Source organism: Schistocerca piceifrons, chromosome 8, assembly GCF_021461385.2.
Source record: "Schistocerca piceifrons isolate TAMUIC-IGC-003096 chromosome 8, iqSchPice1.1, whole genome shotgun sequence".
Lineage (NCBI taxonomy): Eukaryota > Metazoa > Arthropoda > Insecta > Orthoptera > Acrididae > Schistocerca > Schistocerca piceifrons.
The window spans coordinates 267,593,530-267,620,171 of NC_060145.1; the positions used below are offsets into that span (position 1 = coordinate 267,593,530).

At 42.1% G+C, this 26,642-nt stretch overlaps 1 long non-coding RNA gene across 1 annotated transcript in view; it reads right to left on the minus strand.

The window, feature by feature from the left end:
• The window catches only part of LOC124711713, a 496,662-nt gene extending 476,572 nt beyond the window's left edge, over positions 1-20,090 (minus strand). The window contains exon 1 of the long non-coding RNA XR_007005502.1: positions 19,886-20,090. This is a non-coding gene — a long non-coding RNA (uncharacterized LOC124711713). The remainder of the gene's footprint in view (positions 1-19,885) is intronic.
• Positions 20,091-26,642: the final 6,552 nt, after the last annotated feature.

A 26,642-nucleotide genomic window follows, 5' to 3' on the forward strand; every position in this document is an offset into this window, starting at 1 on the left:
TTCTGTCCTCCGTGGTTATACAACGCTGCTTATGACAACAGTAGTTGCCGCTATTGCTAACTGACCTGAAATAATGTCAGACTCTACGGGTAACGTATGGTTGTTGCACGCGAAAAAGTGACGAAGAGCGGACGCATCAAGTTGTATACCGCGCCGCGGCTACGACAGGAAGGCGCGGCCAAAGCAAACAATTAGCGAGGAGGCGCTCTGAGTTGAGATGAGTCACTGGTGCAGATAAGCGGAGGATGCACACAGTGTATATATATACACTCGCACAGACCGCTCTGTTATCCCAGCTGACTCTGCTAGTCTCCTAACAAATACTGCTTGCACGCAAGCGCAGATAACGTAATCTCGCAATGGCTACACGCTGCGCCAAACAAAGGATTGCGTGCACCGCAGATTCCAACCTGTGTACCGCAACTATCTCCATTTCGGAGCCGCAAACTGTAGTGTGGTCTCTCTATAAGGTTTCCTCATAAGGATGAATGATCAGGCAGCCGCTTCGCCCCCAGCCTCCCTGACATATTACCATTTCCCAGGGATTTCTACTATTCATTTTGGGATAATCGACATTTGCAAAACACTTGTTGGAAGTTAGAGAGAAAAGCTACGTGCTTTAATTTTAATGTGGTCGAAGAAAACAGAAGCACCTCTGCTAGAAAACTGACACTGTGGTTTCTGCTGCTGTGTGTGATCGCGTGTTGCCAGTTAGCAGACAAATTTACCAACAGGCTTATCATCTGTCAACGCCAACGAGGTGAACGTGGACTTTTACTTTATGTAAGTGAGGCGAATACGATGTCTGAACCGTATTTCGAGTATCACTTGAAAGCAAGGAAGTTATGGCGCCGATTCTCCTTCCCCCGCCAGTGAACGGAACAAAAAACGACCAAATTACTTCGGTACCAGGTACCCACCACCCCGCAATAACAGTCATTCACTCAGCTACGATTGCGCACGACATATAAAGACAGAGAAACAGTAAACTGTACATTATCGTCTGTCTTAACCATACCAAATAACGGACATCTGTAGACTTCGTCTTAAATTAGCTTAGACAAGAATTATGCCCTTTATATTCCTTTCTTCGTGCAGTTAATGCGCACCGCACACAATAAATTTCGCGAGGGTGGGATTCCTCATATAAAAATACGAAATCCATACATCGACATCAGTTTAAAAATGTTCAGTGCCAGAGTTGTAACACAGTCAATTATATCTACCGTCTCAGCTGAATGTGCGTTTCAATTGCTTCTCGGATGTTTCTTCGGTTACTTATCGCCTGATAATTTCCATCGATGGATGTACATAATGTAAAATAGCGCCCTTCACATTTCAGAGTTATGTGCGCGAACACAGCTTACTAAACGTTGCTCCGGCAAACAAATAGGAATATCTGGGCCTGTCCCTCCTTAAATCTCCGCGTCTCCCTGGACATTTTTCTTAGGTGTGTCGTCTGGTCAACTGTCTTTCTGGCATGAGATGTGGAGTCGAGTTCTCGGATTCGGGATGAGAAGTCCGAACGTCCGTCCAACCATCCAGATTTAAGTTTTCCGTCAGGCTACCTTGCTTGCTTTGTTCTATGTCAGGGTCTGTATCTCGTCCTTCTACTTGCGCGCCACCAACTTTGGTGTCACTTTTGCGACGCATTAACCCATTACCTTTTCGTTTTCTTTACAAGCTACACGTTGGCTGTCCGGGGAAAGGAGGCGGAGCTTGTCCCATCAGCCAGTGTGCTACTAGTCGATTGCAAGCTTTTGCTCCTAGCATCCTCCGTAAAAGGGTCACATAGTGTGCGATTACTAGGGTACCTGGCGCCCGGGTAAACTTCGACTTTGGCCCGCTCCACTAATATCTCCACGGTTTTTGTTTAACCCCCGTAGCTACTTAACATTTTCATTGAGATTATCACGACTTCACAATGAAGCAAGAGGTACACATTTAAATAACTCTTTTAGTATAATTCAAAAAGAGAACACCACAAACTCAAAGTCATATTGCTTTTACCAGCAACGTCAGTTGGTACTTTCTGATATCTTCCAAAGGTATTTGATTATGTAGGTCGTTTTACTCTTCTAGAAAAACTAAGTTTTATTGGTGGATGGCTTCACAGATACGTACTTTGTATCATAAGGTAAGGAATGAGGAGGTTCTGCGCAGAATCAGAGAGGAAAGGAATATGTGTAAACCCCGATAAGGAGAAGGGACAGGACGATAGAATATCTGTTAAGACATGAGGGAATGACTTTCATGGTACTAGGAGGAGCTGTAGAGGGAAAAAACTGTAGAGGAAGACAGAGATTGGAATACATCCAGCAAATAACTGAGGACGTAGGTTGCAAGTACTACTCTGAGATGAAGAGGTTGGCACAGGAGGGGGCCGCATCAAACCAGTCAGAAGACTGCTGACCCAACACAAAAATCAAACTTAACAAACAGGAAGCAAAAATACAGTTCTTGCAGTGTATGTGTTTTACAGTGTCTGTGTAGTTCGATGCAAATGTCATTCAGACATTTCATGCCACAGCATAGGGAAACTGACAAGCAAAACATGTCTCTCACAGAGCGGTAAACAAATAATGTACATGCAGTATGGGGAGAAACACTAGGATATACGCAAGTGCTCGGATAGCGAAAGTTATTAAGGAGACCGCTCGCGATACATGGGAAATCAGGGTTCGATTCCCCGTCCGGCAAAAATTTTCACGTGTTTCTAGTAAATGGTATAGCTGAGGTACAATCGTATTCGCAGTTTACGAATACATTTCATGTATAGAAAGCAAAAAGTTGCGATGCATGATTCAAACAATATTGCAAGCTGAGAAAATTTTGGTGACTGGGGAGAAATCGTAAAGACCAGAGGGTTCAACCTCGGATTCACTCCTGTCCTTCGTATATGCGATCTGAATTTCCACTTAAAATTCATTTTTTGCTGACGATACTAGTGTTACAACAAATCCCCTTATAGGGAAAACAATTGAAGATATTTTTAATGATGTTTTCCAAGGAATTATTAAGCGGTTCTCTGAAACTTGACCCTCCCTTAATTTTGGAAAACGCTGTATACTCAGTTCTGTACAACAAATAGTCATACAAACAACTGATGCAACACATGAACGGGGGCAATAAACAGGGTAGAATGTTCCAAATTTTTGGGTTTGCATATATTGACCTGCTCAAACAATTACGATCAGCTACTTTTGCTCTTCGTTAGTGTTTCAACGTCCCGTCGACAGCGAGGTCATTAGAGTTTGCTCTTCGTGTAACTGTTCGTTTTGGTTTACATACTTCCATTAAATAATGTTTTATGCAATAATTTTATGAAGTAACTCATCGGCCATCACTGAGAAAGAAAGTGCTAATTACACAAAAGCGAGGAGTAAGAATGATTCAGCGGGTTCCCATATGTGCATGTCTGCTTTCTCATCAATTGGCTCGTGAACAACACCGGCCAATCCTACCTTGCGTCGTTACTGGTGACGAGAAATGGTATCTTTATGCTAACATCAGGAAAAGGAAGGAATGTTTGAGCGCAAACACAGCACCAACCACCCGTACAGAGACTTGCGCGCATCCACAAAAGATAATGTTATGCGTCTGGTGGAACAGTGACCGTTTGGTGAACTACGAATTGATTCCCCGAGATGTAACCATCATTGCTGATATTTACTGTCAACAACGGACATGTCTCGCAGTCGCCATCCAAGAACAATGACCACGAGGACTGAGTGAAGTGATGCTATTCCACGATAACGGCCGTCCGCATTCCGCCATACTGACATAAAACGCTATACGGGAGTTGGGTTGGGAAGTCATTCCGAACCCATCTTATTCAGCTGATCCTGCACCCTCAGATTTTCACCTTCTCTGTTCTCTATCGAACAACGTTCAAGGAACTTCCTTTCCGGATGAATATGCCCTCCGAACATGGTTAGACGAGTTCTTTGTCTCAAAACCACGTGATTGCTACAGTCGCGCAATCGAGAAGTTACCCCAGCGTTGGCAGACTTGTAAATAGTGATGGAGAATATATTACTGATAACTAAAGTCTCTGATCTGTGTATCTGTTGTGTTTATTAAACTTATGGAAAATGCTACGAACTTCTGCACTAACCCAATATGATCATCATCTTTCTCACACAATCCACCTACTATACACATTATGTATGATGCATCTATGACAGTAAAACTGAGACATGTGCATCACACGTACTTAAATAACTCATGAAAACGCTTCTCCAAAATGTAGGTAGTTCCCACAATGGATCAGAGTGTGCTAATTATTTACTTCGCAACGACAATGGAATTAATTGACAGCACAGAACAAAAGGAACCATGTAATGGCTATGAACTGTTATAGGGCCTAACCTCTTCTTCTACTACTACTACTACTACTATTATTATTATTAAGTAGCAGCTGCAGAGCAGTACTCAGACACACTGCACTGGTAGGCTAAGACCTTCCAGTTTCTATTATTATTAAGTAGCAGCTGCAGAGCAGTACTCAGACACACTGCACTGGTAGGCTAAAACCTTCCAGTTTCTGTCGGTTCAGAAGTAACGAGCCCAACAATAAAATGATTTGTAAACAGTACGTGTAGTGCACGCATTTTTACTTGGTTGATTATAAGTGATGTTAGGAGGGGGAAGGAAGGGGGCGGGGCATGGATACAAGGTGTGGCCGAAGAAATAGTCACTATGGAGAGGAGTGGTGCATAGGCGATTGTTTTGTAACAAGTGCCTACCCACAATGTGGTTAGTAAGCTTTATTTTCTATGAGAGAGCTGTAGGTAGCAATCGCGACGCACTGAGAATTGCCTCACGTTCTATATATATATATATATATATATATATATATATATATATATATATATATATATATATATATATATATATATATAAAAGGTTGTGAAAAATAAGCAGTACCAGTTTTCTCATTGACTCATTAGTTCATTGTTTTATAAAAAATCCTACAAAAACGAAATATTTATCTTTCGTTATTTTAAAAATAAAACTATATCTAAGAAATATTCTTCATCATTCTAAGCTGTAGTTAGGTGCTAATATTGATGACGGGGGTGGGAGGTATTAGCTAATATCTGACTGGTCTCTCAGGGATAAAGACCTCAGAACGGTTGGGAACCACTGGTCTACAGCGTTCGGGCCCAGGGAAAGGCCTCTCATGATAGACAGAAGATAGAAACACGAGAGGAAGGAGAACTCAGAATCCCTCCCAGATAATTCTTTAACTGTTTTTCTTCCTTTTTTTGCCCCCTCTGTGCCTGCGCCCATAGTGGAGTCCTATCTGGCCACCGGCCCCTGAGCATGGGTGCAGAACACCGACATGGAAGCTCGAAGTATCGGAAAGGATCGCCTGGATTTATGAATTGCAGTACATGTTGGTACAAGTCGACGACAAGTTACAAGAATGAAAATCACAAGGGAGGATGAATCTCGATTACAGGAGTAGGGTTCCGTACAGACAGATGGTGGAGATATTACCACTTGGGTTACGTTTACACGATATGATAATCTCGCTATACAAAATATTAGCCACCCATTTAAAACACCACAGTGGTCAGTTTGGTGCGCTGTGGATGGTGTAGAACTGGTTATCAGACGACGATGTGACCCTCCACCGCTGACGTAGGCCATGGCAGCGAAGCGGCGTGTGTATGCCAGTCGGCTGCTGGTAATCAGCGCAATAAGAGGAGTTAAATTGGACACGTGGCCAAAAATCTGTCGTGTTTGGATGTGCCGATAACCGTACACTGAATGTTGATGTCCGTTCTGTTAGTGTATCGACGCCAACTGTCCAACGTATCTACAAGGAATGGTGAACTAGCAGCAACACGTCATAACAACAGTGGTCGTAGAAAGATCCTGACTTACAGGGGCGGAGACGAGTGTTGTCAGTGACAGTCTGTTTAAAATTCGACATGAACTGCTGCTGTCAAAGCACTGCAGGTTCACATCAAAAGGAGCTGTATGCAGTGGATATTAGGATTTAGGTATCTCGCAAAAGGCATGTGTTCATTAGACCAAACAACATAGAAACTGGTAATTAGCTGGCTGGAGCCGTCTGGTGTGGTAAGACTAGTCGCGGTTTTGCCTCTCTTCAAATAATGATCATGATGTTGGATTTGTGGGGCGCTCAACTGCGCAGTCATCAGCGCCCGTACAAAGTCCCAATCTTTACACAGTTCAATCTAGCCACTTTCACGAATGATGATGAAATGATGAGGGCAACACAAACACCCAGTCCTGGGCAGAGAAAAATCCCCAACCTGGCCGAGAATCGAACCGGGAACCCCGTGATTCAGAGGCACCAACGCTAGCCACTAGACCACGAGCTGCGGACTCTCTCCAACTGATGCAAGGCGTCGAGTGCACTGACTGCGCAATAAGGCGTCTTCCCCCAAGAGTGTGGGAAGGTGTAGTCCAAGCCTAAACATGTCCTGCGGGTGTTTTCAGTACCATGCGGCAGTGTTTCCGGTTTTCATATTAACAAGCAATTTTTGTTGAGGCCAAGTTATCGAAAATACAAATGTCCATCGAGGTCTCCCGACACTCAAGCGCAGGTACGAGTGAATCCGGCCGTGGCGTCATTGCCGTCAATAGTCGTGCGTTGTAAGAAGGCCACCATACAAGCTGCTGTAAATACGCTAACCAGCCACATTAATGTGACCACCCGCCAAAAACTGAAAAGCCATCTTTTGCAGCGCAGACTGATGCGAGACATCCAGGAAGATAGGCAGTGAGGTTCCAGAAGGTACTGGCGCGAACAACCCGATCAGATTGTCCTATACATTCACGATCTGGTTTAAATCCGCGAACTTTGCCCGCCGGAAATCACGGTAAGTTCATCCTGATGCTCTTCGAACCACGCACGTTCACTGCAACCCGTATGGGACAGTAGATGCCATCGTGATGCACAAAAACAAACTGCATGTACGGTTGGACATGGTCCACTCAGGTTAGATGCACACCTATGTTGATCCACTGAGTCTTCCAGAATACAAGATCGCCCAGGGAATGCCACGAAAAAATTCTTCGGAGCATAATGCTTCATTCTCCAGGCTGGACAATTCCGACAACTGTTGCAGGGTGTCTGCTTTCAGACGTTTCACGCTGAACGCGCTAACGCCCATCTGTCCAATGGAGCATAACAATGATTCACTTGAGAAGGCCACCTATCGTCTCTCAATGGGCGTCCAGCTGCGGTACCGGTGTGCAAATTAAAGCTTTCGTTGCCGATTAACGACAGCAGTCAGCATGGGTGTACGAAGCAGACGCCTGCTGCGCAGGCCCATACGTACCAACGTTCGTTGATAAGGCACTGTGGGTAACCACTTGGTTCATCGTCTATTCGTCCATACACATCTCCGTAGCCGTCGTCGTTCGCACCTGTCATCCATGGCACCTGGTGCAACACAATTGCCTCGGCGCCAGTTTTGGATAGCGCCATTTGCCATGTGTGGTATGTTTTAACCACGACAGCACGCGAACTGTTTACAAACTTGGGTGTTCCCGAAATTCTTCCACCCTTGGCCCGAAAGCCACTGATCATGTACTGGACGTCAGGTACATCGCTCCATTTCCGCATTCCGACGATGACTGCACCATCTTTGGTCCCCCCCCTTAAACGCGCTATATATACCTGCCACTCCTTGTACTGCCACCTGCCATGTGTGGGTGGTGGTTTCACGACAACGTCGAACATAGGCGGTGGTCACATTAGCGTGACTGGACCATGTAATTTTATGACAACAGCAGATGATAGGATGGTCAAAACCAGTAGTTGACAGTGGCCTCCTTTTTATCAGCAGCTCTTGATGGTTTCGAAATAGGCTTTCTTCAAAGAGTTAGCATTTGATCCCATACACAGGAGAAACAAAATTTCAGAAACTATGCACCACTTGTTAGGCAAATTCCAAATCGCGATAATTAAGTATAAGGTTCGTATTGCTATAGTATTGCCAAGTCTAGATTGAAATAGAGGGAGCACGTGGTACCCGTCACCAACAACACCAAAGAGGGCGTCGAGCTTATCAATCGTATTTGACAGACGAATAACCGTCAATAACGCGACATGCCATCACGGCGGAAGGCTCCACGCGAAGTATGGTATTTCTCCCAAAACACTGCCTGAAGTATTGTGATCAGTGGCTGCCAACCTCACAACTAACTCTTCCCTTACCGGCCAAATACTACTGCTAGTTTCTTCCCCGCTTTAACGCGCCAATGCCCTACCACGCTCCAGTGAAAAGGTGACTCGACAGGAACGCCCCCAAGAGCACAGCAACAGGTGTAGCAGAGTTGGCCCTGGCCAGTGACAGCAGGGACAGGCGTGACCTTACGAAGCGGTCCGTGCCGAGAAAGTGTGACAAGCGGCTCTCTCCCAGTCCGTGCTCTTCCTGCCTGACGGGAGGAATGACCGCGTACAACTAACATTAGTCTACTGAAACTACTGCTGCTGGTCCTAAGGCACAACGAAGGAAGATTTGGGTTTAATCTTTCGTCGTCGAATAAGTCATTAGTTGCGAAGCACAAGCTCGATTAAAACAAGGGTTGTCCATTCCCTAAAAGCATTAGTTGTCTTCTAACACGGAATGATGGGACGGTTCTTAGATGTCTGAAAAGAGTTAGTTGTTCAGTTGGGAATTTTAAAATCTTATCACAAACGTATGGAGAGGGTATAATCAGAACTTTACTGGTTAACTATAAAGTTGTTGGTGGTTCAGAGAGTAGTGACTACACAAACCGACTTGTAAACATCATTCCGTACAGAAAAAATTAAATATTACTTACGAGTTTAGTCATTAAGAAGCTTTTCCTTCTTTGCTAAGTCAGGAAATATATAGTTTACGTAATGTAAAGTAATATTTTCATTTCTATGCTAAAAAATATTTTTTTTACTTGCCTATGTCTCAATACTGTAATTGCTGAAAGCTAAATAGTATAGTATCTAAGAAACTATCAGCCTCGATTGCGGTAATGAAACCAACCTTTACCTCGGTTTCAGCCCAAATAATTGAGCCTTCTCCAGAAGATATAACTGAATCTATAATTTGTCTAAGAGGGCATGGTCTAGAAATAAAACTAAAACAGCCTGAGTAGGCTATTCAGGCTGTTTTAGTTTTATTTCTAGACCATGCCCTCTTAGACAAATTATAGATTCAGTTATATCTTCTGAAGAAGGCTCAATTATTTGGGCTGAAACCGAGGTAAAGGTTGGTTTCGTTACCGCAATCGAGGCTGATAGCTTCTTATACATTAGATTATCACGATTGCTGACTGGGCTGCAATGCTGAAAGTACTAAATAGTGTAATTGTTGAAGACTAAATACTATAATTGTTGACGATTTAATATTGTGCTCAGCCGGCCGGAGTGGCCGTGCGGTTCTAGGCGCTAGTCTGGAACCGCGCGACTGCTACGGTCGCAGGTTCGAACCCTGCCTCGGGCATCTTTGTTTCGTGCAGTCATCAAAAGTACACGAGTGGGCATTCGGCTCCTAATACCCATATCGTTGATATTTCGTTGAATGGTTCGCACACTGACGTTTGTTGGTGGTCGAGCACTGAAATCTGCAGCAATTTACGGAAAGGTTGCAGGTCGCAGGTTCGAATCCTGCCTCGGACATGGATGTGTGTGATGTCCTTAGGTTGGTTAGGTTTAAGTAGTTCTAAGTTCTAGGGGACTGATGACCTCAGAACTTAAGTCCCATAGTGCTCAGAGTCATTTTTTTTTATTGTGCTCACGCTGAAGGCCAAATAAAAAAAAATGTCTGGGATTGTGAAGGAAATCGACCAGATCCTATTACACGGAACCATCCCAGCATTTGATTTAATCGTTTTAGGTAACATCTCTTACTTCGGCATGGCATTTTTATGCAAGGATGACTGCTTACGGTTTTTGCGAGTTATTTCAATTCCCAAGTTGAAGTACCGCCGTCAGTTTCGGACCACCGCTTTCAGATTTATTAAATAGCAACAAATCTTTAAAATTTCGACAGCGATGCCCTTTTACATTCATCTGGATTCGCGTATCAAGCTTTAAAGAGGACTTAGCTTTCAATTCTCACCGTATTGTCTCCAAAATTGGCGTGGAAGGAAGGCTGAGGTTAATGTACCGTCTACGGCGGGGTCATAAGAGATGAAGCACAAACTACAGTTGTAGAAGCATATCGTCCGTGTCCTTTTCAAAAGGACCATAGAGGAATTCATTTAAATCGATTTACGAAAACTAGGAGAAACCTAAATAGGTATGACTGGATGGGAATCTGAAACCTGATGCACTCGGTTGCAAGTCCAGAGACTAATCCTTGTGCCAACTCGCTCAGCTACTATAAACTAACAGAGAATGAAAACACCTCTACGGACACGATTTAAGCCGGCTGTGCAGCAGCTTCACGCTGCCAACAAAGGCTGAGTTCATACATAGCGAGACAGACTACCTCGGAATATATATAGCTCACCCTTTGTAGGTAGCGTCAATCCTTCTCCCGTGCGATAAGCTTGGTACCTAACTGGCGCTTTCCACGCACGACAGTCAAAAAGAGACATAAATGCAGATGACCAGGTGGAATCCGTGTTTCTAGCTTTATTATCACGCAGTCTCCTATAACAGGAATTACGGTACTATATTGCCAGATTCGCGACAGACCTTTTTGAAAAGCAGAACACAGCAGTTAGTGTCTTAAAAAAAAGAACACCCAATTTCTACTTTGACCCAGGGAAGTGTGATAAGGCCTTTGTTCATGTCATAACAAGTAGCTGACAAACAAACAAAAAATGGACTGTGTTTGTACTGTAATAGCGCAAATCTTTCATTTCCATGGATTCGTGAAAACCCCCTTCTAATTATGAAACACTCGTACAAAGAAATATGCACAAACAAATATATAAATACAACTCCTACCCGTGTCTACTACGAGATTTAGTAAACATCTCAATGGCAACGCATCTTCATAACTCTAAAGACGGCTATTATTTTCACGTATAGCCCTTTGCGTTTCACATTTGAAAAGTGTCAAAAGCGCTGCCAGGTGTCAAAGATTTCCCGAGTTGAGTGTCTCAGTAGTCAAGAATAAATGCATCACAAAGTTCCCCCATTATGCGGCATTTTTTCACGGATCTCAGTGTTTACGATATCATATCTCTTGAACCATCTTTCGTACAATGATGTTTTAGTGTAGGTACATTCAGCGGCATAAGTGGACATGTCTGCGATATATGTTGTGAATATAGTTAGTACTAAAGGGGTGATTAATTTAGCCGTTATACGTGATGTGACGGTTTTTCACGCATCTCAGTGTCCACGACGACATATCTCCGGGTGAGCTGTGAGTTAACAGCAAAGGAGTAATACATCTAAACGTCATGCACAGCGCGGCAGTTTTCATGCATCTCATTGTTTATGAAGTCATATCGCCCATTTTTATATGTATGGATGGATTAGCGGATTGTTACCGTATTTGTTGTCCTTGATAAGTTCAGAGAAAACTGACTTTCCTTTTCCTACCACCGAACGTCCGCTACCTGCTGAAAAAGTAATTTTCTTCTGATTGTTGCTGCGGAATGATTTCTGATCGTCTGGCATTGCGTGATTGCATTCAGTGATCATAAGGCCGTTGCAGCATCCCTGAATGTGGAAGTAAATAGGAATATAAAAAAAGGGAGGAAGGTTATCTGTTTAGCAAGAGTAATAGAAGGCACATTTCAGACTACCTAACAGATCAAAACGAAAATTTCTGTTCCGACACTGACAATGTTGAGTGTTTATGGAAAAAGTTCAAGGCAATCGTAAAATGCGTTTTAGACAGGTACGTGCCGAGTAATACTGTGAGGGACGGGAAAAACCCACCATGGTTCAACAACAAAGTTAGGAAACTACTGCGAAAGCAAAGAGAGCTTCACTGCAAGTTTAAACGCAGCCAAAACCTCTCAGACAAACAGATGCTAAACGATGTCCAAGTTAGCGTAAGGAGGGCTATGCGTGAAGCGTTCAGTGAATTCGAAAGTAAAGTTCTATGTACCGACTTGACAGAAAATCCTAGGAAGTTCTGGTCTTACGTTAAATCAGTAAGTGGCTCGAAACAGCATATCCAGACACTCTGGGATGATGATGGCATTGAAACAAAGGATGACACGCGTAAAGCTGAAATACTAGACACCTTTTTCTAAAGCTGTTTCACAGAGGAAGACCGCACTGCAGCTCCTTCTCTAAATCCTCGCACAAACGAAAAAATGGCTGACATTGAAATAAGTGTCCAAGGAATAGAAAAGCAACGGAAAACACACAACAGAGGAAAGTCCACTGGACCTGACGGGATACCAATTCGATTCTACACAGAGTACGCGAAAGAACTTGCCCCCCTTCTAACAGCCGTGTACCGCAAGTCCAAATGATTGGAAAAGAGCAAAGGTAGTCCCAGTCTTCAAGAAGGGTCGTCGAGCAGATACGCAAAACTATAGACCTATATCTCTGACATCGATGTGTTGTAGAATTTTAGAACATGTTTTTTGCTAGCGTATCATGTCATTTCTGGAAACCCAGAATCTACTCAGTAGGAATCAACACGGATTCCGGAAACAGCGATCGTGTGAGACCCAACTCGCTTTATTTGTTCATTAGACCCAGAAAATATTAGATGAAGGCTCCCAGGTCGATGCCATTTTCCTTGACTTCCGGAAGGCGTTCGATACAGTTCCGCACTGTCGCCTGATAAACAAAGTAAGAGCCTACGGAATATCAGACCAGTTGTGTGGCTGGATTGAAGAGTTTTTAGCAAACAGAACACAGCATGTTGTTCTCAATGGAGAGACGTCTACAGACGTTAAAGTAACCTCTGGCGTGCCACAGGGGAGTGTTATGGGACCATTGCTTTTCACAATATATATAAATGACCTAGTAGATAGTGTCGGAAGTTCCATGCGGCTTTTCGCGGGTGATGCTGTAGTATACAGAGAAGTTGCAGCATTAGAAAATTGCAGCGAAATGCAGGAAGATCTGCAGCGGATAGGCACTTGGTGCAGGGAGTGGCAACTGACCCTTAACATAGACAAATGTAATGTATTGCGAATACATAGAAAGAACGATCCTTTATTGTATGATTATACGATAGCGGAACAAACACTGGTAGCAGTTACTTCTGTAAAATACCTGGGAGTATGCGTGCGGAACGATTTGAAGCGGAATGATCATATAAAATTAATTGCTGGTAAGGCAGGTGCCATGTTGAGATTCATTGGTAGAGTCCTTAGAAAATGTAGTCCATCAACAAAGGAGGTGGCTTACAAAACACTAGTTCGACCTATACTTGAGTATTGATCATCAGTGTGGGATCCGTACCAGATCGGTCTGACGGAGGAGATAGAGAAGATCCAAAGAAGAGCGGCGCGTGTCGTCACAGGGTTATTTGGTAAGCGTGATAGCGTTACGGAGATGTTTAACAAACTCAAGTGGCAGACTCTGCAAGAGAGGCGCTCTGCATCGCGGTGTAGCTTGGTGTCCAGGTTTCGAGAGGGGGCGTTTCTGGATGAGGTATCGAATATATTGCTTCCCCCTACTTATACCTCCCGAGGAGATCACGAATGTAAAATAGAGAAATTCGAGCGCGCACGGAGGCTTTCCAGCAGTCGTTCTTCCCGCGAACCTTACGCGACTGGAAGAGGAAAGGGAGGTAATGACAGTGGCACGTTAAGTGCCCTCCGCCACACCCCGTTGGGTGGCTTGCGGAGTATAAATGTAGATGTAGACTGTGCTTAATAGATCTTAATGCCGTGTACTGATTCGAAAAAGGAAAAGACGAATGTTGGCGGTCGTGGTACAACACTGGGCTTCGGCCCTGAAGTTCCTGGTTCAGTCCCTGATAGGGGCAAGGATTTTCCTCGTTCCAGTTCATCCAGGATGGCCCCACGTCCGCGCAACCTACTATTGAAAGGGTACCGCAGATCTCTGCCGGAGGTAAAAGGCGGCCAGGTGATGGGCCTGCCAGCCTCCCCCTGATACCACAGTGCCGCTGCGAAGGAAGGCCGCTGGCTAGTTGCCACCAGGTCCACAGCCTGGCCATGGGTTTGCGCCACAGATTTTTCCTTTAGTAGGATGTTTGAGACGCGGACCCAGTTGCATCAACATGATGCAGTGAACGTAATCCAGTGGAGAACTGCACAGATAAATTACAATAATTTAGTCACGCAAAAGAATGTTTTACAGTTAATCTACTTCTAAAATTTTAAGAACCGTAGAAATATGGCAACTCCTTTTCCATACTGCTTCTGCAATGATCACAAGAATAAAATTACACAAATTACAGACCGTACAGATGCAATATTTTAAATCCGTTCCTCAGTCACTCTTTTCACCAATGGTACGGGATAAATTGTACAATAAAAAGTACCTCTTAAGTGTCTTAGAGTCAGATATAGAGAACAGAGGTAAGTCAGAGCACAATATACAACGTCCCGAGAGAAGTTACAAATATTCAGGGATATGACAGGAACGATTATTCGAAGCAAAATAGTCTAAGCATGGACTCTAAAACGCGTACCTAAAAAAACTATGATCACCTGTATAATGGAAGATCTGTCTTCCACTGTAGCGAAGATGAGCAAGCGCTCATAGCTCGTAAGATATGCATTTTAGAGCTAATGTCTACAAGACTTCTATGGTTCGAAGACTTATATGCTTTGAATGATCTTCCCTGTCATATCGCTGAATACTAACTATACCTCCTAGGACACACTGTATCTGAGGTGATTACATGTCAAGTCGTCTAGTTTTAGAGACAATCCCCCGCCCGCCTGTTTCACGTATTGTTCAAATTTGGCGTGCCGATTTTTCTGAACGACCAAAAGATTTACAAAGCCCTAGCTCCAAAATTTTACTAGTTTGCGAGCATGGGCCTCAAATGGTGAGTGCAGAATTAAAAAATTTTAGCCATGTTCTAAGTGCTATAATTCAGTGCACAATTTTGGTGAAGCTGTAAGACTTGGTAATATATTTAAAGCGGTCATGTTGTGCACATTCTCTAAGTTTTATGTCATTTGGTTCACTATTTCTGCTCCCACAGGCATCTAAAAATGCAAATAAATTCTGCTGCCAAATTTATCCGAAGTTGATGTAGCTTGATCTCTCTGTATAGTTCGTTTAGAAACCTCTCATTCTGTGACCTTAGTTGCTGATAATTTTTTTATAAAACCTGTTGGTTTTTTGGATAGACAGGACTGAATTTGCCCAAAACAGTTTTTTTGCCAAAGTGATAGATTTTTTAAACCTTGTATCTCAGAAAGTACGACTGGTCCTTATTAGCATAACTACCATTTGAAAGAGCATATTTTTATTCACAAAAAATTGCGTTATTGGTTTTTCCTGTGGAGGTCTACAATTAATTAGTAAAGTTTCTCACGCGAATCAGGAAACAAGAATTTTTAAAGAAGCAACTGTATCATGTCTTAGGCTGTCACTCATTATGCACAATACTTTGTGCTATGTTTGCTCATTTTCGACAAAATAAACGCCCACATATTTTAAAAGTGTCGTGTTACTGCCTTGAGTTTCTGATAAAATTTTATTTTTCAGACAACCATGAGATGCACAATAACATAGAAATTTTCACTCTGAAAACAGGGCAGGAAGCACTCTCGAACACGAAGGAGCATTTCTCTTCAAAATAAAGCCATGCAATTACTTCGTCAAGCTGAAGGTCTTGATTCGCAGTTTAATAATTTTTTGAAACAAAGTGGTGGAAGGTCAGGTCAGAGACTTTTTATGCTATCGTGGAAAGTAACTCAGTTACTTAGTTTGAAGTAACGCATAACCAGTTTGCATATATTGTTTGTACTCGAAATATTCATCAGGATAAGCGCCCTTGTACAGATCAGAAAAGTGCGATTCAATCCTAGGTCGGCTTTCACACTGATGCAACATGCTAGCTTTTGATTCATGGCTGCAAACTGTCAATGATGCTACTATAGCTGAGTCGACATAAATTGGTATGTGACGTAGTGCGCTGAGAGCCTCATTGTTATCACAGCTATTACTTGCAGCCATTTGCGCGCCACAGTTTAAAACTGGCAGTGATCTACTTACTATGTATAACCCCGGCTCAAACTACGTTGACACTCGGGTCGGTGGCTGATGGGAGTGGCAGTATTGGCATTTCCCATTTACAGTCGCTACCAACGGCCACCGTGCCGAGTGTCAACTTAATTTGCACGAATATTATTACACCGACTCGACTTAGAGCAAGTATCAGTTTGACACTGATGTATTTTGCAATGCACTCGATCGATCGCTCTCTCTCTCTCCCCAAACACACACAACGTTGGGCTAAAAGGTGATAATCTGTTGGTGAATTGGCCAAGTGAACGAATGTGACGCGACAACAAAGAACATGGTAACGAACTGAACTGTGGCGTTGCCTGTCGCTTAAGTTTGAGCCACATTTAACGCACTTATCATACAACCTGAAAGGCAAAAACTTCCAGGGGGGATCCACTACGCAACTATCACCAGTTCTGTTTACGATAAGTCATTTAGGTATTATGGGATATGGCTTGGATAGTGTCGTTGGGTCAACACGTCGGCTTTGGCCCATGACGTAACCGTGTTATGTGACTTCATTGCAGCACGGCAAGGTTGAAGAGTGACTGTATTTGCTGTGGGAATGTTGGACAAGCCACACATTAGTGCTGGGTTTTATGTTTCTAAACTGTTTGTGAGTGATGTTAGTGCGACATTTGATTTGTACTGTATGTTATTCGGTTCTTTTGGAGTTAGTTTTTGTTGTCTTGTCAGTGACTTATTTTAATGTCGTTAGTATACTGGTTACTAATTTGTTTTCCGTTTTGAAATTAGTCCTTCGTGTTGTTCATGGTTTGGATAGAAATTTTGGGTTTTCGTCTGGTACTAGGCATATATCTTACGACAAAATCTAATAGTCTTTCGTTGGTTGCTGCTAAGCTTGCAACAATTAAATTTCTGCAGGAGGAATATGTTGCGTCAGCAGTTAGCAGAATTTGTGAAATTGAGCGAAGTCTGCTTCTCAAACCACGGACGAGTGTATGTGGCGGTGTTTTTAGAGCGTTTCTGTATATTTTGGTTTTCCTAGTGTGTGCGTGTGGAGGGGGGGGGGGGGGGTGTTCGCACTCGTTCGGCAGCTTAAATCTGTGGGATTGTTTTGGATACGTTTTTATGTATTTCTGATTGATGTTGATTACAGTAAGTGCGGTGAGTTTGTGTGTGTTCGTAATTTGCTTTGAGGTGTGGGTACTGAAATATATGTTGTAGTAGTTTATAAGTTTGTTATTTGTGTAGGTAGCTGACGTTCATATTTAGGACATCATAGGTTATAGCGGTTGGTACTGTGGAGTGTGTGGTAGCTATTTTCATTTCGTTAGGTTTTCACAAACATTGCTTGTTGTGGATTGTTGGTATTGTGGACTTCGTTTCAGGTACATAAGCCAAGCGAAATTTGCTGTACCGGATTTTCGAGTTGTGTGTGGGTTCCTGGTATCGCTGTTTTCGTTTGCGCTAGAGAGATCAATCGAAATGTAAGATACCAATAGTGTAATTTTATTTTTTTTTTCAGTTTTGGTGGTCGGGTTGATTATTGATGATTTCGTGTACGTCATTTCAGGGTTAATATTTGTCTGAAATGGTGCTTCGATTGTTACTGACATATTTTTGACACTGCCCGAAACGCCGTGCTATCCGTAGTTATCCCGTTAGTTTCCTTCTATTGCTGGAGTTAAATATTTCGCGTCTTATTGGTGTTAGTTCGCTGGTGTACGTAATGAGTGAGGTTGCGTTCGCCTTAATGAATACGCTTGAGAGGTGTCCGCTTGAGCTGCTATAGGTTTTGTGTGTGTAATTTGATGACGTTATGGGTCAAAGCCGACTGGTGGTATCCAAACTTTCGGTAATCCCACTTTGTTTGCTGGACTCATGCGTAATGGTGATGGTGCCTGCGGAGAAAATCGCGATAATGCCGTTCTGGATCCATGAGACCTACAGTAGACCGATGTATAACATTGACGTAAATGTAACTGGAAGTCTAGGCTAAGCTGGAATGTGATGGTGAGTTGGCGAGGCCAACGAACATACGCAACTATAACTGCATTATTCCACTGCAGTTTTACAAGTTTTTAACGTGTCTCAAGGCTTTAATAATAATAAGAATGGACCCCTTTCCAAACTACCCTACGCTCGTGGAGGTCTCATAAGTATGTCGGATTTTGTTTACTGTTAGTGACATCATCCATTGGTAGTTTTTGACGCTCAAATTTCCACAATGTCATTGGTCTATCAGGGCGGTATCGCGATGTCTACGAATCCCCTCTACAATTAGGTCTAACGTATCTACAGATATCTAAACCTGACAGAAACATACTTTGCACTCATATTCGTTGTGTTCGCAAACTCTCAACCAATCTATCACCTTCAAAACCAACCAAAGCCACACTTCGAGCAACGCTGTCGTTGCAAATCCAAGCTAACTCTGAGCGCTAACGTTAAAAATTTTATTGCGGAAATATCATTCGAAGTCCTTAAGCTGGAAGCAATAAGGCTAGATCCTAATATGTTACATATTCTTCAGTAACAACATGGAAGTGTTTTACCAAGCATCGCAGGGATCATCCATAAACAATTTACTTTTGCTAGTAAATGAAACACACTTCAAGTACGGCTACAAGTCTGTGACCTTGCACTTAAATTGTTTCCTGTCTACATCGCAAGAATACGATTTATATATTTTACAAGGAAAGAAAAAACTGCAGTGAGAAGTATTTTGAAAATCAGTTTCAATAAGTGATGTGTACAAAACAAAACTGCGCATAAATACGCTCTTGTTAAAACTAAATTAGCGAAATACATCCACAGGATTTAGACACGAATAGTTTATTTCAAAAAGCAGGTTAAATATTTATTATTTTAAGTTCTGGTCGATTATATTCACAGCTACTTACACCATAGGTAAAGTGTTGTCTGCTGGTAGATACGCCAAGATAAAACAAAACAACTTTTACTTTTTATAACCGCTATTCTGTTTGTTGCATTACCGTTTTGCTTATCGTGAAATGGTCAAAAAGCACAGGCTAAAGACGTTGCACAATATCCCTCATTCGTTTACTGAAACCTGCTATACTACCGCCAGTTTGTTCTATTAGTCTGTTTTTTACTTAGGAAATCAATCTCAACATCACTATACACGATATTTTACAGAATAGTCTTAAAGACTGACTATATAGTAACACTGTTGGCTAACTTCCATTTGGCACCATCCTCTTCTATTTACGTTTTTGAGGCCTATATCGCGTAAGACGGCGACCGCCTAAATGTTTTATTATTATTTGGAGTTTGAAAATGTTTTTACGTGTTTACTATCAAGACGACGACTGCTGGCAAACAATTATAATTTGAACTGCGCATCGAGAATTTAAGCACTAAGAACATACCACAAGTCTTTTGTAGACGTGTAGTGTCTTCATCCTCATGTGTCATTACTCTTAAAAAGTAACGAACAACGACGAATGTAAATACACTGCTTGTCCAAAAACAAACAAGTGTAAGTGAAAAATAGAAGCTATTAATTAGTAATGCTTGGCGCTACATCACGAAGGAAATCATCGCACATAAACAGTGCCTGTTATCATAGCTCCTGCATATCTTTCGTAAGTCAGTTTCGAAGCAAGGGTTCGTTTACATAAACTGATAAAATATTTTTGAAACATGCAGATATGGGTCATCCTCGTCGCCCGCTATCGTCGAAGAGCAGAACAGGAAACTAGTTCAACTTTCTAGGGATCCCAGTTCTATGCTTACGGGGAGAAGAGGCCAGCAACCTGAAAGCTCTTACAGCCGGCAGGCTCCGCTTACCTCGCTGTAACTGTCAATCGACGGCTGCTTGCATATCTATTGGCGAGAAGGACGTCCCGGCACAATGTAGAAATTAATGCAGGTGGATTAGTAGTGACTACCGGTTGCACAAGTCAACACCCGTAAACACACACACACGCTATACCCACATACATAACACACAACAACGGAACAAACGCTCTCCCACTACAGCTGCTGGCAGGAAGCAAGATGGCCGCGTATGGGTGCCGCCTTCCGAACCAAAGATGTTCGAAGGCAAAGAGAGGTCATTCGGCGACGACGCTACACAACAGGCGCAAATGCAAATAACATTGACCACAGAGACAAACGCGCGACTTGTTTGAAGTCTGTAAAGTAAATTTCTGTGAGTTTTCTAATACAATTGCAGAAATTAAATCGATTACCGTTGCAAAAATATCTTAACCAACATACTGTCTATTTTTTTCCGGTACGCGGCTTGTGATTTCGTGCTATCTGGTAATAATAAGACCTGGTTTTTCAAGGCTGTCTCATGAGCAGCTTGTGATAATATTTAGTTTCGAACAATAACCGTTCAGTTCCAGTTACTATAAAGCATAATCAGTGGCGTTATTCATCAGACTCACATAGGCAGTACTGCACTTTGTCGCTGTTTTCTGTGTAATGACATTGCACACTTAAACGTTAACACATTATTATATTACTGGTCGATACGGACTCACTTAATTGCCGCCATTTGTCTTACATGATGGACATTAGACAATAGTGTTATAAATTCTGGCACACAATATGCTAACTTGTGAGTACAGATGTTTCGAGTTTCATAGATGACAATATCAAGGGACCAACTAAATACTTTTGAATTCCTTACTGGTAACTAGTTCTTGAAATTTCCGATAATGCTCGATGTCTTTCTTCCCAATTCAGATTGTCAAAGTTTCTTTAATCTGTGGCACGTGGCAAGAGAGTACCATGGCCGTGCAAGGGTACTTGGCAGTATAGATGCATAATCTCTTCCCCCATGTGGATACGATAGGCATCATTGTTCCACAAGATTCTGGTCTTCTGCCGTACGTCTTGGGGAAGGTTTGTGTATGGGACATGTTCATATGTATTTGTCCCATGGTGGATGACACTCATGGCGAGAACGTCGACTGTTTCATTGACACTGGTATCATGGCGTCTCTTTACACGTAGCGTGGTGATTTCCTCTTTATGGTGCTTTACTGGTATTACGGACAACAGACTCTGTATGAGCAGCAACGCTGTTCGTCAGTCTACCAGAATGATGATTACATCTTTATCTAAGCCGTCAGCATATTTAAGTCCCTTTAGCATTACAGTGAACATCGCTGTAAGAACCGAGGCTTCCGGAGAAAACTGGAATCGGCAACTATGACATGACTGCTAGTCGTAATACACGATACCAATGCAATCTGAGGTATATGATCCATCTGTGTAGTGACCGTGCGCTTCTTCCCATCCACTTAAAATGTCCGTTAACGGATGTATGCTCATACTGGGTTCCACGTATGTTTTACCATAGCAACGTTACTACTTCAAGATTCCTGCAGAAGTCCTTCTAAATTTTTTGTATTTCGATTGTGTATCATGACTAATGACGATACGCAACTGTTGTAGTTCGGTGACACAGCACTGAAATATCTTAACAGATGTACAGTATGCGGTAATGTAAATTTCTTTATAAATCAGAATCTACTAGTGAAGCATTTCTTGGATAGCAGGCGAATCCTTGAAAAGGAAGTGTCTTGCCCAAGCGATGCATGCATGAGGAAGAGCCAGTGTACTGTTGTCTGACTTCGAGTGGAGGTTCATTAGCTTCGGCAAGAGGAGCATTCGTAGGAGTCGACCGTAGATTACCCAAGCAGCATCTGATCATTTTGTTGTGGCATCTGTCAAACATTTGTAAGCCAAAGTCAATGACCGAACTACTCTTGGGTCAGCGCCCTACAAATCTTCCTAATTAATTGTATAGTATTAATTACATCCTCACTCTTTGCAGATATTTTTACTGTTTATAACTGGTAATTGACGTGCTGATAGGCGCTGTAAGTAATCTTGAGAGCGACTAAGCAAGCCTGTAGGTGCGTTGGCGGCGTGCCTTGGACGGTCTGCTGCGGGAATATTCTGTGGGAACTTCGCTGTGATAACAGGGACGGTTATTTCTAAGGGGCAGTCAATTGAAACCGACACAGATGGAAAACATTAAGCAAACTGTCTAAGATTTCAAAATTAATCGCCATAAGTGTTAATACATTTATCCCACTGGGAGACAAGACATTTGATGCCTTGGTGGAAAGATGTTTGTTGTTGTCTAAGGAGCCATGGTGGTACCCAGTCGTCGTCTGAGGCAAATCCCACGGCCACAAATGTTTTGCTTCAGGGCTTCAAAAATAAGGAAATAGCATGGGGAGGGATCAGGGCGGTATAGAGGATGTGCAAGGGCTTCCCAGCGAAATTTGTTTAACGTACTCGAAACAACCTTGGCAACATGTGGTCGGCCCCTTGATTTGCTTCGGGCGAAGAGGTGGTACAATCATGGTTCCGTAGGTTATTGCAAACATTTTTCTATGAAGACATTGATCGTCTTGTCTCACAGTGAGATAAATGAATTAACAGTTACTGCGATGACTTTTGAGATAATGAACAGCATTCTCGCTTTTTTGCATCTGTTTTGTTTTCATCTGACTGCCCCCTATATTTAATTCTGTAAGACGTGTATATTTAGGGTGACCATACGTCCCGGTTAATCGGGATTGCCCCGTTTTTTGAGGCTCAAAAATTTGTCCCGCCGTTTTTTAAAAAAACAAGCAATTTGTCCCGATTTTCAAGGATTATTTTCAGGCATTTACAAAGTGGTTAAAATATTTTCTGAGTGTCGATTTTATAAACTATCAATTAAAACTGACATTCCGTACGTTGGTACCCCCTGATAATGTACAGCTTAAGCACTGTAATTGTCGCGTACTCCTATTTTCTTTGCTTTTGCTTGCCATTGTTGTCAGCACTCAGTAGCAGTTTCGTGAAGTGCTAGCACGTCGTGGCGATGCCGAAACGAAAATCATTTTCAGAAGAGCTTCAGAGGAAATTTCCTTGCTTCACTGCTACAGACAATGAGTGTTCAGCAAAATGTAACGCATGTAACTGTGCTGTATCCGTGTCTCATGGTGGTGCTGCAGATCTCAAGCATCATATGGAATCAGAGAAACACAGTGACGAGATATTTTGTAACTTCAAATACACAGGAACAGCAAAACGTAGCTGCAGCAGAAGGAACCCTGTCATTCCATGTTAAACACCACCAAAGCTATCGTTCTAATGACTGCAGTGTTCAACTAAACAAAAAAAAAAAATTCCCTGATTCTAAGATTGCAGAAAATGTTTCGTGTGGAAGAACAAAGTGTGAAGCAATTATCAACAATGTTATAGCTCAGAATTCCCAGAAACAGGTAATAGCTGCTGTAAACAGTGCAAAATACTTTTCAATATCTACTGATGCTAGCAACCATGGGCATCAGAAAATTTTTCCTGTGATAGTTAAGTATTTTTCTGTAAGTGATGGTGGACTGCAGACGAAATTGCTAGATCTTGATGAATTGCAGAACTAAAAGTCCGAAACAATTTCCAATTGTCTTTCTCATGTTATACAGTCATTCAGTATCATCTCAAAGTGTGTTGCATTTGGTGCAGACAATACTAACTGTAATTTTGGGGGGTCAACGAAGAAAGAGGGTAATAATGTTTTCACACATCAGAAAGAAAAATTTAAAAACTCTAACATTGTTGGCATAGGTTGTCCAGCACATGTTGTTCATAACACACTTCAAAGTGCTTGTGATGTTTTACCTGTTGACATTGACTGCATTGTAATGAAGTTGTACAACCATTTTCATATTTTTTTCTGTTCGTGTTGCAGAACTCACTGAATTCTGTGAGTTTGTTTGTGTCACTAACAAAAATTTACTTTCCTTTTCCAAAACAAGTTGGCTTTCATTATTGCCAGCCATAGAAAGGATCTTGAAAATGTATGAACCTTTGAAATCTTACTTTTTGTCACAGTCTAACTCAAAGTGCCCCGCAATCTTACAGTTTTTTCAGTGATCCTATAAATGAATGTTATTTACTTTTTGTACATTCTCAAATGAGTGTTTTCCAACAATCCATTCTGAGCATTGAGAAACAGAATAATTCCATATGTGAAGTATTAGCAGTCTTAATTAAACCTTTGAGAAGTATAAATTCAAGGAAACATGAACATTTTGTACCACTAAGTGTAAAAAAAACTGCTGAATGATTGTTTCTGGATGAAATTTCATCTTTGAAGAAATATGATTGCAGTGTGGAATCCACAGAACCATAAATTCCTTGTGTTCACTAAGAACCTTTTTTGTAGTGATTGTTACTGTATGTCTTTCTACATTCTATGTTATAAATGTTACATTTCTTAATAAGTAAATTTCTGAAAACTTGAAATGTACTTCTTTCCAGTCTTTCCATTCTTTGTTTGGTTTTGTACACACACAGACACGCGCACACGCACACACACAAATATCTGTGAAGGCTATATTTGCAGAAGAAGACGAAATGTTAGCATTAAAAGTGATATTTAACGAGAAAAAAAATTGTCCCGCTTTTTGGCCAAGAAAATGTATGAAAGTCCCACTTTTGTCCAAAGAAAATATGGTCACCCTATGTATATTTCTATTGTCTATTGTCAAACCACATTTTATGAAAGATGTTTATATTTTATTAAGGTTTTAAGTAGGAATAATTAATGTTTGTCATTTTGGAAATAATGGTAGCAGGGAATGTCTGCACCAAAGTATTGTTGGCGGGAGAGACCGCACTTTAGCGTTTGTAGAAAGTCAGTAGTAAGCGAGATGTGAAGCGAGTCGGTAGCAGGTCTGAAGCGAGAGGTTGAGAGGAGCGGGGTGCCTGCCAGCCACCAGCTATGATTTACAAGAGGTTATAAACGGATTTACAGAGAGATCAGCTAACTATTATCATCAGAAACTATTATCATAAGAAAAAGTTTAACTATGAATTACGTAACTTCAGTAAAATTAAATAAAGAATAACGTCAGCTTTGCTATTAAAGAATAACTTCAGCTTTGGTAATAAATACAGTCACTTATTATGACAGCCCACCAGCAGCTAATAGAGTTTAGTAAAACAGAGTAAGTACATGTCGCAGTTCAATGTAGCAGTCAGATGGCGATCCAGTAACAGTAAAAAAAGGTAGGGAACAGTTTTGGGTTACTACAGGTAACGACTGAGGGCCACGACGACGACACACGACACAATCTATGTTTCTTCGAAATAATCAGCAAATCACTTTTAATAAGCAGCATTTAAATTTGTAAGCGAATATAGCACTTATTATTATTATTGAGAAAGAGAATTAATTTCAAAGGGAAGATTTCATTTGTTACTATTAAGCAAGCGATAGAAATCCCAAGGGAAGGTTGCGTAGAGGAGACGGGAAGGTTTCAATTCTGCTACTCAGATAACGTTTCAACTCGTACAAATCATTTCCTGCCTAACTGGGTAGGCTGAAGCATTGTGACCTACCAGTTCTTTTCAGCCTACCCTAGTGATTCCATTTAAGAACCTGTGAGATGGGATGTTTACTGTTAGGAATGTCCGGCAAACCTTAGTAAGAACTGGAAGACTGAAACTATGTTATTCTACTTGTAAACAATAAATGTGTATATGAAGCACCAATATAAACAAATGTGTATAATCAGATACCAAACGCCGTGCGGGGTAGCCGCGCGGTCTGGGACGCCCCGTCGGAGTTTAGAGTCCTCCCGCGGGCATGGGTGTGTGTGTGTGTGTGTGTGTGTGTGTGTGTGTGTGTGTGTGTGTGTGTGTGTGTGTGTGTGTGTGTGTGTGTGGTCCTTAGTGCGTAAGCTTAGGGATCGATGACCTCAGCAGTTTAGTCCCATAAGACCTTACCGCGAACTTCCAAACTTCAGATGCCAAGCACGTTTTATTACCCTATTTTCTACTATGCAATTCGAAGCACCTATTTTCGGCTTGAGCTATTCACGTCTCTTGTGTTCTTTAGATGGACATACGACTACGAAATGAACTTGTACTTGTTGAGCATATATATATATATATATATATATATATATATATATATATATATATATATATATATATATATATATATATACTACTGGCCATTAAAACTTCTACACCACGAAGATGACGTGCTACAGACGCGAAATTTAACCAACAGGAATAAGATGCTGTGATATGCAAATGATAGCTTTTCAGAGTATTCACACAAGGCTGGCGCCGGTGGCGACACCTACAACCTGCTGACATGAGGAAAGTTTCCAACCGATTTCTCATACATAAACAGCAGTTCACCGGCGTTGCCTGGTGAAACGTCGTTGTGATGCCTCGTGTAAGGAGGAGAAATGCGTACCATCACGTTTCCGACTTTGATAAAGGTCGGATTGTAGTCTATTGCGATTGCGGTTTATCGTATCGCGACATTGCTGCTCGCGTTGGTCGAGATCCAATGACTGTTAGCAGAATATGGAATCGCTGATTTCAGGAGGGTAATACGGAACGCCGTGCTGGATCCCAACGGCCTCGTATCACTAGCAGCCGAGATGATAGGTATCTTATCCGCATGGCTGTAACGGGTCGTGCAGCCACGTCTCGATCCCTGAGTCAACAGATGGCGAAGTTTGCAAGACAACAACCATCTGCACGAACAGTTCGACGACGTTGGCAGCAG